The following is a 14200-nucleotide window of genomic DNA, read 5'->3' on the forward strand; positions in this document are numbered from 1 at the left end:
GGTAATGTCACTTTTTCACTCTTATTGTGCTAAAATTTATAAAACTATACAGAAAATTTGTCTTTTTAAACAGAATTACAATTTTATTTATTTATTTATTTATATTTTTAGGATTACGGCTTGACGCCGTATTGTCAACACCGCATGTGTTGAGAATGACAATTTTAATTGATGTCAAAATTCATTCTAGTGAAAAAATTAGCATAACTTTCAGGAACTCACTTTCCTAGACCAAAAAATAGCTCAACATGATTTTATTTGCCAAAAAAAAGCCTTCTTTGCTGTAAGATAGCTTATGTTATACGAATTGCTGTTTAAATTTTTTTGATACTGATCTACTAAATATATTGTTTGCTTGGTTCTTTGCAGGTCATGTCTTAGATGCAAGAGAAATCTACCGGGCACATCACAGCAATAGTGCAAAATCGCAAATATCAGGTGAGTTCTTCGCCTGTTTTCTGTTATCGATAAAATTTCAATCATGAACTTCTTACAAGAGTTTCTAATCTCGTTTCTACATCTTTATTAGCTTAATCGATTGATATAACTGACAATTATCGACGTTATTGCTTACAAAATGGCCAAATACTTTACATAACCTAGTTAACCTCAATTCAATGATCGGTTAATTCTGAATTGGATGATTTAAAGCTCTTGCCGTCCGTACCCAATCAACGTCCACGGCCTGAACCTCGTTAAAGCGCCATGGTCAATGTTATTTCGCATGCATCGTCTGGTTCGACCGCGTCACTTTAAGCAATCCTTGTCTCAAACTTTCGCTACGACATCGCTGCGCTAGGTCTCGCGCAAAAGGCCCGGCTGCTTTTAGTGGCTATCCTTCAACCGTTGATCCCCGGGTTACGCTTGGACGAACTTCACGAGCGCCGCACGGCGTCAGCTCTTGATGTAAGCTGATTTTCCGCTCGATTGTGACTTGCTGATGTTTGGAAGCCTTTTGCCCTCCCTCGTACCGCACCCTTTCCGGGACACCAAAACCTGTGCCCATTGTATGCCTAACAGCTTTCACGAAGCTTTAGACGAAGCGCGGGTGAAAAGCAGCCGTTTCAATCTCGAAGGATTAAATTGATTATTCGAAACTTTTTTCGGGCCGTTCGGTCGGTGGCACACAACTAAGTACTCGGCTCAAATTGTATGACAAGAGGAATGTGTCGCTCGCAGGACCGCTGCGTGCTAGCGTGTTAGTGAAACGGGTGCATTTACTTGCTGCGATGGTTTTCTGGTTCTGGAGAGTATCTTTGAAACTGGCCGACCAGCCGACCAACACCAGTCTAAGCCTCCCCGGTGTCAGTTGGCGTGTAAGAAGACAGAAGTTGGGTGAGAAAATAAGAACATCGCTGCCTGCCAAAATTTATTGTTCTCTTTACTTTTACCCGCGGGTTATGGTAAAGGGAGATGGAGGTGGTACTGGCAGAGAAGGCGATGGTTGGAATCAGTTTGAGCCTCGTTGGATTACAAGCTTCCTCGGAATGGCTCAAATGTTATCTACACGTAGTGTGTTTCGCTAGCACACGGATCAGAATGTCGTGCCCTGATCCTTCCCTTACGGTGGCTGCGTTCGGTAAACTTTTGCGACCATCAAGGGCAATCCGCTGGTGGTGGTGATGGTGGTCGAAGAAAATGGCCGAGGGCGCCAACACGAGTACGTGAGGGATCGAAGCATTTTGGATCCGGATCACCAGTGCTGAGCTGATGCGAGCGAGTGAGACAGTCCTTTCGACGTTGAATTCAAAATGCGGCGGCCGAAAAGGGATACCCGGGAAAGGCGTGTGAATAAACGAACCGAGTGGGATGCTTGTGATTGTCGGGTTTGAAACTTTCGACAGCATGGACGAAGTGGATGATGGTGGATCGAATAAACCAACAGCAAGCAACCAAAAAAAAAGGAAACGAAAGCGTCAAAATTACAAACAACAGGGCCACACGATGCAAAAGGTCCGCGGAAAGGAAATGTACGTTTATGGGAGAGAAACGAAAAAAACAAACTTACATTCGTTCCTGCTCACCAACGTTCCTTTTTCCAGGGTATGTGTGTGTGTGTGTGTGCCTTTTCCAACCAAAAAGAGAGAAGAGAGCCTTAAAATTTAATGCCAAATGGCTACCGTGAAAACCAGCCACTTTGAGGGTTCGCGGCTGGATCGCCAAACCCCGAATTGTTGGTGGTTTTCGCGACCCGGGCCCCGAAAAAGCCACCGCCACGAAAAGAAGGGATTCCAGCTTTCGGGCAAACACGTCTAAAACAATGCCCCTTTTGCGGTTCGCGATGCAAGTGGGAAAGATGCCCGCGGCTTAAAACAACAACAGCTGTCGTTTGGCCACACGGCATTTTCCGAGGAAATGCGAGCTGCAGGGAGCTGGTGGCAAGGAAATGGGTGGCGGACGATGCGTGCCCTTCCCGGGGGGAAATGGTTGTCTCGGTTGTTTCTTCCCGTACAATCGGTTTTGATTGGAGTTTTCCGGGCGTTTAGGTTTGTTGCTGGTTTTTTGTTTTTCATTGACGCTTCGATGCGTAAATCCATTCGGTGGAGGAAGTTTTGAAGGCTATAAAAAGACAAAACTGGAAAACATTGCTGCAGGAGTCGTTGGCATCGATTTGGCTAAGATAGCTAGGGATAACTAGTAAAATAAACAAAGTACCATAAAGTACGGCTCGATGCACGGCGTTCTGCTTCGGTGGAGCTGAAGACAAGTCAGAATTGTGTAATGTGTGCATATGACCAGGGTGGGAGAACACGTTAATGGGGCACTTCTGTTCATTTCCAGCTTTGGGACGGTGCGTATCAATTTTCCTCAGATTATATGTATTCTGCTTATGGTTTCATGGGCTCAGTTTTTATGGCTTGATATGGGAGGTATGCAAGATTAAAATTTTAAGGCAAAACGCTGCGCTTGAATGTTTGATTTTAACCTACTGTTTATATGAGAGTTTTTTGTTTTTGGTTCTTAGTGACTACGGACTTGTAAGAGCAAATTGAACTGACAATTTACATCTTCAACATATTACTATGACGGACACTAGAATTGGTTCACCAACCTAACACAACGCTTAATTGTGACAATACGGCTAAGAGTCGTCATAATTAAAAATAAATTTGGCATTCTTTTTTCTGTTTTTCATTTTTAACACAGTGGCGATAACGTGCCCTTTCAGTTTTTAAAATTTTATGATTCAAATTTTTTCAATTTTTCATAATTTAATTTTCTATGATAAAAATTTGATGATCTGGTGATACTTTTTAAATGTTTTGGAAACTTTTACCAAATAATAAGCATGGAAAGGAGTTACTTGATAATCGAATTGTAAGCTGGCCATGGTCACTGTATCGTGCTTGAAGTTTGTGGTAAAATAATTAAATTTCCATTTTTAAACCACCGGCCAACAGTGAAAACTTCAATCGGTAACTAGCAACGACATTTACATACATTCATTGTTTCATACCAAAGCACACGAGCCGGGTGTTTATGCGTTAGCTGCCGTCTAGAAAGTGGTTAGAGGTGTAATGCCCACACCTCCTTCCAACCACTTTTGGGCGGAAAAACCTCATACCGGTTGTTATTGAAATTTGCAGGATCGTATTTGTTTCAGCCTGCTCAGTTTCCGGAGCAGCTCAGGGAAAATTGTAGCTGTAGCTGGCCGAGTGCTGGGTAAAATGCCAAACAATGCTAACAACTCTCGAGCGAATTCCAGAGTGGCAAAGTTTTCCAATTAAATCAACATCGTAACACACATACACACACACAGTGGGCAGCTCGCTTAGTGTCGAGGACCGGAACGGGCCCGAGGATTTTTGGAAAACCATTTTCTCCCGTATACGGTTTAGAGGTGCTTCAGCAATGATCAACTGCATTAGTGTTCGGCTAGTGTATGTGTGTGTATGTGTTCTCTTGCATTAATAAAAAGCATCTTCACTTACAAGAGCTTTAAGTGTGTTTCGCTTCCAAATCGATACCCAGAAAACAATGGCCGATTTTTATGACAGTGCCATGTAGTGAGAACATAAATTTTGGATAAACTTGCCTGTTGTTGCCTATTTGCTAACCGCAAACGGTAAGTTCCTTTCCTGGCTACCGATTGCCACCACAAATTGGCTTTTGCAGTGTTTGGTGAAAAAGTGCTTCATTTGCATCGAAGGAATTTTCGCGGGTTCCTAGCTCTAATTTTCCGCTGGTTAAATTTGTTCTCGACATGAGATCTGTTCTTTCAGCTTATCACCACGCACGCAAGAATGCCTAACATGGTCGCTCTATTCGCTGTTTATGTGTGTGTGTGTGTGGCAGTGTGAAACCTTAAACATACGTTCACACATGCTCGCTTTTGCACCGAGAATCACGTACACTTACCGGCCGGCAGTATACTCAAACAACCCAACCAAGACGGATCCACCGGTATGGGGAACGAGGAGAGAGTGAGATGGATGGAAGGGTAGAGAGGTGGCGGCGGGACACGGAAAGGAGGGGTTACAGTTTGCTCACGCGAGACACGAGACACGGTGCCAGCGCAAACATAATTTGTGACAATTTATCCATTCGTAACCGTGGTCTGTTTATTTGCATTTTTCATTGTGTTTGCGTGCGACTAAATCACTAAAAACCATTTCTTGCCAACATGCATCCGGCCTGCCCGGCGCGGCACCAGCTTTGCATCCCGTCTCTTGAGTTTTTTTTCTTTCGTTTGGGGTCGATGGTAGCAACCTGAGACAATACGAGATGGTTGAGTAGAAGGGCATATGAGGGGGAAGCGAAGAAGGTGGAGGTAGGCCGAATGGAGCATTTTTATGGAGTCAACTGATTGGTGTTTCTTTAATCAGGTTAAGTAAACAGAATCGTACACACATATAAACGTACCGTAACTGGTTTATGCTGCTGCTGCTACTGCTGCCTTTGCGTGATGCAAAAGGATTGGAAAAAAGCCTCCATCTCGTGCGAAAAGCTTTCCGAGTCAGTCGAGTTTTTATTGGTCCAGCCAGAGAGAAAGGGAGAGGGAGTGCTAGGAAGAGAAAAAAAAAACTACTGCGCCACAACCCTTCGGTCCAAATGTTGGCGCCTCAGCAAACTGAAACGAACAATACGTTGCAGCATAAAACTCACCCCCCACCGGGTCCACAGGCGGTAGTAGTGGCTGGTGCGCTGACAAAACCGAGTTTTCCAATTGTTTGTGCTTAACGACACAAACCACGTAGACCGTGACCGCTTTTCTGTCCCCTCTGTTTGGCAAACATTTATCGTAGGCTCAGATTTTATGATGGACATTAAGAAATATCTCACAATTTCAAACATTTGCGTTTTGAAAAATTTGTTTCCTTCCCATGTCGCGGTGCGTTGCGTTATGTTTTATGACGATTTTTGTTTGTTTTTGGTTTGAGAACAAGTTGAAAGCCTTTCAGTCATTTTGTAATGGGTTTTGTGTGCGTATTCTTCATTACTCTAAGCTCTGGTCAGATACGGATAACGGTTGAAGATTAAAGCTAACCAGCAAACAGCAAATGAAGCTTTAATTTTTCCTCCTTCGTACGCTCTAGATCAATCAATTTGGGCGATTTGATGCAGTCAAGTGCAAAAGTCTGCAGTGTGCATTGAATTTTGGAAATAGGGTTTTGTAATGCGGTTAGCCAAACTAAACACATGATGCAGCGCTTCTGCAACGCTTCATTGTGTGGTTTCAGCGTACGAGCTTCAATTTGATTGAAGTTGCTGGTTTGCATTGACAGTTTACGGATGGAAAATGTCAGTCGGTTTCGGACAAACGGGTTTCATCACTCGTTAAGTGCACCACCATCGTCGATGAACTACCGCCCCAATATGCACAGGAATTAACCATGCAGAGTCACTATCACAGATTGTATTTGAAAGTTTTTCCAGAAATAAAATTCATGTCCACGGTGGTTGTGGTCCGGTGGTGCTAGAAAAAAAGGATCTCATTAAACACGGTGCACACGTGCCTGCGTATCGGGATGTTAAGTGCAGAACCAAGCTTACTTACTCGCTGTTGCGGTCCTAGAACCACTCATGGACCACTGCTTTCACCTGACATTTGATGTTGATCATTGTCATACCAACAAACCTGATAAGCTAGGCTTGGTTTCCGGAAGAGTTTATTGCATTGTATAGTTTAGACAGAGAAAAGTGTTGTATATAACTTTATTGTCGATGAAGAAATGGTAAGAGCAAAGCAGCTGCTTTGCTGCCTCAGCCAAGAATTATCGCATGGTTCAGATCTGGTCGGAGGTTGATTTTCCGTTTCGGAATCCTCTCTTATAGTTTCCAACTATCTGCTCCCCGAATGAAACAGATAAATGTTTTAGTGTAAGGAAAGAAAATCTTAGCTATTCAGCACCGTAATACATCTGTGTTTGCTGCATTCTAGCTTTACTCCCTTCATGTTTGTAGAGAAGATGGTGTAAAGATACCAATCACAAGGCATACCTAAGCTATAATTTGAGGAATTTATTGCCCGAGTGCTGCAACTCAATTCTTCATAACATTTTTATAAATACTCAATCGGTGTCAATAACCAGAATCAATAGTAGCAAAGGAACGGAACGATAAATTGAAAAATTTAAGAAAAAAAAAAACCAACTCATATCCAAATTAATATTACTAACCACATTCTGGGTACGGGTTTCCACTATCCTGCTGCTTTGAAATAACCCCAAACAGGGTGACGGTTCAGCAAGCGACAAGGCACACGGTTCAGGAATGCATTCGGTGCGTTGTGATGCCCCGGTTCGAATGGTGACCACTTCCCAATCGATTCTCGTCGTTGCACAAATATTTCAATTTTTGTTTTCAATCAGATTCTTCCACCGGCGGCTATATTGTTCAATTTTTTGCCACCCCTTTCGCCTATTTTCCATATCACTTTGTTGTTCTTTCACATCGTCGCATTTTCCTGCAGCACCGTTTCCACCGAATTTCCACACACGTTGGGGGTGGCCGCACGGCAAAGGACAAAAAACAAACAGACTTTAGAGTGGCCATTGATCTGTGAACAATGCGCTTGCCTTCCGGCAGTGGCGAGCGTTTTGGTGAGGCAGGGTTAAAATTAAATACGAAATTTGAATAAAGCGTCACTTTAGCACGATTTCACTCTGCATCCGAAATAGTGCTCCCGATTGCACCTCTTTCACTTTTTGCCTGCGTGTGGAAAATAAATGCTGCGAGCCCTTTCACTGGTTTCCATCAGCGATAAACTAACAAACCGCATTTTCCAGCTCTTTACTGAAGGGCAACTTTCGAACAATGCTCACCGACCCCGGTGCATGCATTTAGGGTGGGTAAATCTAGCTGCTACAATTGTTTAACATCAAAAACGTCGCCGCACTGCCACACTCTGGCATCTCACATCAAACAGGTGTGTAATGGTTTTCGATTGTTCGGATTAACTTCAAACGAATTTCAATTTCGAGCGTTTAGTTTTTCTTTATCAATGAGCGAATTAGTCGAAATCGAGGTTGTGCTGATGGCGAAACTAAGTAGTTTTATTAGAAACTTACTTAAATTATGCTTTTTTAATATTTAAAATTTTCGTTTAGCAATAAACATTGGAATAATCGATGCTGCTAAGCAATTGAGTGCTTGAATGCTTTTGAACAAGTGCATAAATTAAAGGGCTTAACATTTCATTAGAGAAATACTGCCCTAATTGAAAAACAAACCAACGTTATTCATTATTGAACCTGCTTCACATGAACCGATCATTTTCCCATGAAACCTATTCGACAAACGAATTTTCATTTCAATTCTAGTTCGATTTACCGAAAGCCATGCTTTTGCTCCTCGTCGTTAAACCAAAATGAGTAAGAGATGTATTGTAGCCGTATTCGACACGTCAAACGGTACACAGGCGCACACAGAAAAAGATACAAACCAGCCGGAGAGCAGAGAAAAACTTTCACAATTATCGTGATAAGAAAAGTTCTGTCGGAACAATCACTGACAAAGCTGTGTGTACGGAAAGGGTTTCAGGGTTCGTTGCCTAATTAGCATTAAGATATTCCGGCTCCGGCAAAAAGAGCTGTGTCCCTCGGTGTCTCCGAACTACGGGTGAAAAAGACTCCGTCCCCAATCTGTGATCACCGGCGGCTATCGTTAAGCACAGCCAGTCGGTCGGTCGGTCGGTAGCTTCCCGGTGAGCAAGTCGGAACAGGAGCATTGCCCGTCTCGGAAAGCCTTCGAAATCCAATTCGCTATCCTCGAAAACCTTTTCGCGCCAACGGTGGCAGTAAAACTCGGAGGCTAATTCCAAACTGCTGCTGCTGTTGCTGCTATTTGCTAAATTAGAGTACCGGAAGTGCGTGGATACGGTTCACAAATTTACCTGATCTGTTTTATTAGCTTTCGTGCTATTCGCCTCCGGTTTTTGGTGAAGGTGAGCCTTGCTCGATTGTTTTTGTGCTGAGCTCAACGAATAATGCGACTTATCCAGGAGGGGGGAAGTGGGCTTTACCTTCAAACAGATGAAATTTAAATTCATTTCTGCGCTCGTTCTTTCGGGACGATTCTTTCCTTGGTGGAAAGTAAAGTTGTTGGATTTAAAATGAAACAATTGAATTGAGGCTTGTGTTTTTTTCTATTTTTGGTTTCAGAATAAATTGTCGCAATGTTTAATACAGCAACTTGATTACTCGATGGACACTATATTTACTAAGAATTTTAAGTAACAGATTAGTTCAGTGTTACAACGACACTCAGATTAAAAGCGATTGGATGAATTGAAATATTGATATGAAATTATCTTTTCGATCTTCTACCAGTTGTTTGTATGCAGACAACAACATTTGATTCAGTGACTTGCAACCTTATTTGTCAAATAAAAAGCTAAAGAGACAAAATAAAATACCCCACCCAAACATACACACACACACTCAAATAACTGGAAGAAATGAACTTTTTTGCTCTTGCAAATGTACAAAGCAAATTCTTCCAACACAACCCCCGGAAGCACGTTGACTAACGAAGGCTAACGATGGGAAAGCGTGGAGATGGTCTTGTCAAGGAAACAAAAAAAAAAATGAGGGGAAAAAAATTTTAAGGAAGGAACAATCCAACACAGACAAAAAAAAGCGAGGCGAAAAAAATCATCAGAACAAAACACAAAACTCCAGCCAAGAAACGGATGGAAAAAATGCACGTAGAATTTAAGGACAACCACCCAGGACGACTGTGTCTCGAGTCAACTAAAGCGAACGATAGGGAACAACATTTGCATAATAATCATTGCGCTATGTTTTTCACCGGTTCGACCATTGTCATCCAGCATGGCGACTGCTTCGTAGCGAAAGTTTCCTCGCTCCATCCAGATCAAACGTACCGATAAAGACGGCCGACAGTTGGATCCGAGCTGGGAGCTGGATTCGGCAAACGCGAATGAGGAAGGCTTAGGGAACGAATGCTGGAACTGAAAACCATCGTGTGGGACGACAGTTCTGTGCTATTTTCTGCTTCCCCGAAGTTTCCTGGACGTTTCCGCCCGTGAGTCCATTTTGTTTCGTATATCGTTTTGGGAAGTTTTTGGTCACGAGCGTTTATGGTTCCGAAGAAATATCAGCTACAGTGCATCATTTAACAGTAACTCATTATTGTGTCTCAGCTCGAAGAAAAAAAGGTAAACAATCTTACAAGTCAAACAATACAAAGGTACTTCTTATCTCGTAATAATGAATCATGATAATAAATCTATTCTCTTGTAAAAGGGACAGTAAAATACAAATGGAAACTTTTGACTGTACCAAACGCAATACCAGTAATAGTCAGGAATTGACGAAGAAGAAGAAAACAAAACCCGTGGAAAGTGTTTTCAACTGTCATTTTATCATTTCTTATTCGAATGCCGAAGTACAATTTCTTTCAATTTTTCGTATTTTGTTTTGAACAATTGTAGCCGGAGTTTTCTTTTTTCTCAAGCACTGTACTCGTGCTAGATTATTTGTGACCTGTCATTGTGCCTATTCTATTGGTTGTTTCAATAATTTGACATCGTGATGGCAAAGGTCACTGTTTTCCCTATTCGTTATCTCCTTCGGTCTCTTCCCTACTTCTCTGCGTTGCTCGGCGAACACCTGGCGCACAACGTCGCTATAATGAGAATGTTAACGAATAGACATTTTGTTTAAGATACCAGACGTGTCCGTCCGTCCAGCCGAATGGCTCAGCGCTGGCGAATGTAGGGGACACGGGAACATTCCTGTCTATGTTGATATAAATAACAAAGTTTTTAAAGAGTGTTACATTATTCATGACGAAGCGGGATACACTAAATTGTGTTTAAGTTTAAGGTTGGATCGAGTTAGGTTTTTGTCTGGGTGCCTGGACGTGTTCTATGTTTGGATAAAGAAACTGTGTTGAACGAAAAGTTAACAGAAGTTAAAGTTAAAGAATGTTTTTTTTTTTTGGTATGGAAGATGAATCGTTGAACGATTTTTGTGATGGATTCAAATTGATTTAAAAATTCTTCGCAGGTTTTTTTGTTGGTAAATGACTTATCTATCAATTGTTTTATTTTAGTCCACAGATGCGTTGGCAAAGTGGTTATGCAAACACAGCCCTGCTTTTTCAATAATTAAATTGAAATAAAAATGATTTAGCTCAAATATTTGTACATACATTGTAATTTAATGCAGCGTGGCCAGATGGCTGATCATTCTTTAAGAATAAAAACAAATATATTATTATGCCCAAACCTCAATACGAGGTTATTCTTTACAAAATTAAAATAATTGACTACTCAAAAAAAAATACACCAACACTGTTGGACCATTCACAATTATGAATAGTGAAGACTTATTCTATCATTCTTGAATATTCGTCATCCTTTTATAAATCACTCACCGCTGTCATTACTCTTGTGTTAGAATATGTATGTATGTATGTATGTATGTATGTATGTATGTATGTATGTATGTATTTTTTAAGTTATTTTTCTATCCCAAAATATTGCAGCTCGTAAATAATAAAAATATAGTCCAAAAGAGTGAATAGTTGATTACGCGTAACGGGCAACGGCTTATAAGAATCAATCACTTCCTCATCTATTACTGACTATAAAGGTAAGGGATAATACAATCAAAGAAAATAACGGGCTACCAGGTCGTAGAGACGACAGCGGCTCCGATCTTCACACGGATGAACCGAAGTTCAAATCTCTTCCGAGCCGTTACGCCGTAATGAGGGCTGACTATCCAACTACATGGAATTAATAAGGCTAGTAAGCCCGAAATGAAAGGCATGGTCTAAGAGGTCGTTTAGCCCAGGAAACAAGAACCTAAGAAAAGATAAACAAAATGCCGAGTCCCTCTGAGATTTAAATGCCATTACAAATGAAAGAAGAAAGAGAAAAACAAGTAAGCATCGATACAAAGTAGAAGAAATGTTCAATCACTAATGGTTAAGACAAGAATGTATTTGGTACATCAATGAGCCTGGCTAGGAGATATCTATTGATATAGTCAATAATAAACAAGATAATTGCTGAATGAAAAGATTAATCTAAACATAAAAACCAGCGCTAACAAGAGCGAATCATTAAATGATCTTGTTATTCGTCTCCTATCGGTATATGGTTATGTCTTCCAGCCTTTAAGGCTTTTATGTCTTCATTCTTCTCACCATTTTTCTCTCTGCACCTCTTTAATCCATGTATGTATCTTTCACATGTGATGATAAAGAGATGCTTTATACCCAAACCAAACGTGCGCTTTGTTAAGTCCTCGTGCCGTGGTGGCAGCTTATTAGACGCGACAGTTTCTGCTTTCCAATCGAATAGGTTTGCTCTCTAATTTGCATTTCGTTCACACATACACCCCGGCGACTATTTTCAGAACCACTTTACCCAATCAATATGATATGGTTCATTGCAACCTCGGGCACAAGCCTTACTCTTGCCCGAGCCTTACCGATTTCCCGTCCAAATCGAATGTAGCAAAGAACTGTAAAGTGAAAAAAAAGAAATGCAAAAGAAGACCCTGATGTCGCGCCTTGAAGCAGTCCGATGGTTGGCCCGAGTGAGCTTGTCGTTCGCGATTTGTGTCACGCCATAAATTAAGCGAGTAATGGATGAAGATGCTAATTCGACATTAAATTTAATTATCGTTTGACGTTGAGAGTTTACGCGGCGAACACAATTTCGGTGTTCGCTGAGGGGTCGTAAGCTGTTTGCTCGCTCGTTGGATTTGATGCGCTTGAATCGACCAGAAGGAGTTTGGCACCCAGCTACTACTCCGCACACTATCGTAGACGACATTTGAGAACCCCAAAAACCAGTGTCCACTTTCCCGGAATGCTGTTGTTCCCGCTGCGTTGGACTTCCTTCCTGCCCCCCTCTTTTCCTCCCCCAAGGGGGCGATGAATCACCGTCAGATGCGAATGATGTAGCGAGGGTTCCTGATGTGCCGTGACTGCACATCCCATTCCTACCCTTTTTGTTGGAAGTACCAGTGTGCGGGGTTTGAATCGACCGTTGTTCCACGCTTCTCGGTTGGGCAGAGTGGTATGGACATTATGATGAGCGCAAACAACAGTCCACGGTCGGTCCCCACCGGACCGGAGACCGTACTGGTGGTGATGCTGTCAGCGATGTCTGCAATGCAGCTTCCGGTGCTGGAACGTGCGCTGGACGAAAGTTGATTGAGCTGAGCTTTTGTTGTGGCCCGGGAGGGAATATCCGAATCAGCTTCCATGTGCGAGCGACACGTGTGTATGGTAATGTGGCCACTGGTAGCCATTGTCAGCCTGGTCCGATCGATTCAACGGACAATGGAGGAAAAGCGAGGTGCAATGTTTTTTTTTTTTTTAAATCGTTTTTCTCACACTCGAACCTCATTTTAAAATCATGAACATAGTTTGATTTAAGGCTGCCCAATCATGGATTTAATGCAAAGGGGAAAAAGGCCTCCAGGAAGGAGAAGCAAAAAAAACCAAACGAGCAAACCACCATTCCAGCCGGGCATTATGCATTTTTTAGCACCGTCAACACATGTTTTGCTCCGTTTTATTTTATTTCATTTTCGCACCACATTAATATTGAACGGTTGGGCATATTGTGCACACGCAGCCATGGACAATTGCCGACACGCAGCAAAATTGCAATGACATGTGGCGCGTGGACCAAGCTGTTCCGAAATATATATAGACCACAAACGAACATTAATTGAGTTATCGGAGACTGACCTTGGTTGGGAACAAGACGCAGGAGCAAGGGCTGAGATGATCAAAACCAAACAAAAGTTTGTTACATTCTTCCGATAATCATTTGCAAACAAAGAGCCATCTAAACCTCAGTCACCAAATTGCATCATTTTATGAAGAAAAACATTAAATAGTCGTTTGCCGAAGTTTACTAGCAAACGTCCAAAAATAGCCAATAGGGTAGTTTGTCTTTCTCCGCCAGTAGGCAACAATCCCATAAACTGAAGCCTTCATTAAAACGCGCGATTTGCCACTGTTTGCTCATAAAACAATCTAAGATCGATCAAAGTTATGATTGACCACAACCGAAAGCGATGGGATGGCCGGTTAGACCAACGGTGTGGTTTATTTTCGCTGGAAGGTTCGAATCGGTTGTTTGGTCGTATTTTATGTGCAACGTTATTCCGCAGAAGAATGGTCAAATAATTTTATGTGGAGTTTCAAGTGCTAATAATTATTATTGATAGCTGCTTAAGCGAACCAAACCACAGCACAGGCTCGGTAGCAGATGCTCGAAAACATAGATTTCTCAAGAGCGGCACACACACACTGCTTTAAAAATGTTAAAACTTTTGCAATGATTCACAAACGGCTCGGCACTCGAACGTCTTTGATCACTCCGGGAATCCGGGGGCTCTGAGTGTCTTCTAATGGGGATTGAAGATAGCGTTTTCCTGCGTGCGATCTGGCGGGCGTTGGTTTATTTTCGGGAAGTTGGATGCTGGCGGAGGCAGATGTTGTTTATTTACGACCGAAAAACAGTACCAACATGCTGCGGTAACCGAGGGCGTATTACAACCATTGGGTTTATCCGGTGTTCGCGCACTCTACAGTCCTCTTTTTTCCGCTACCACCGACGGTCCTTTGGCCCATTCAAAGTTATAAAGTCGTTTAACTGTAAAAGGACCACCGTCATGGGGTTGCCCTGGTTGGAGTCGTTGAAGGGTAGCCTAATTTTCTCCACTCACTTCTGCGCCTGTGTGTGAACCCTGGTGTGTAT

General features: G+C 42.2%; 1 protein-coding gene across 9 annotated transcripts in view; it reads left to right on the top strand.

Moving 5' to 3' along the window:
- The window catches only part of LOC118504520 (papilin-like), a 200992-nt gene that overhangs the window by 22728 nt on the left and 164064 nt on the right, over positions 1–14200 (top strand). For 2 of the 9 annotated variants that reach the window (XM_036039052.1, XM_036039053.1), the window contains exon 3: positions 370–438. The exons of the other annotated variants lie outside the window; for them this stretch is intronic. The gene's annotated coding sequence lies outside the window, so the exon portion shown is untranslated. The remainder of the gene's footprint in view (positions 1–369; positions 439–14200) is intronic. 9 annotated transcript variants of the gene reach the window in all.

This window comes from Anopheles stephensi, chromosome 2 (assembly GCF_013141755.1).
Source record: "Anopheles stephensi strain Indian chromosome 2, UCI_ANSTEP_V1.0, whole genome shotgun sequence".
In the NCBI taxonomy this organism is placed as follows: Eukaryota; Metazoa; Arthropoda; class Insecta; order Diptera; family Culicidae; genus Anopheles; species Anopheles stephensi.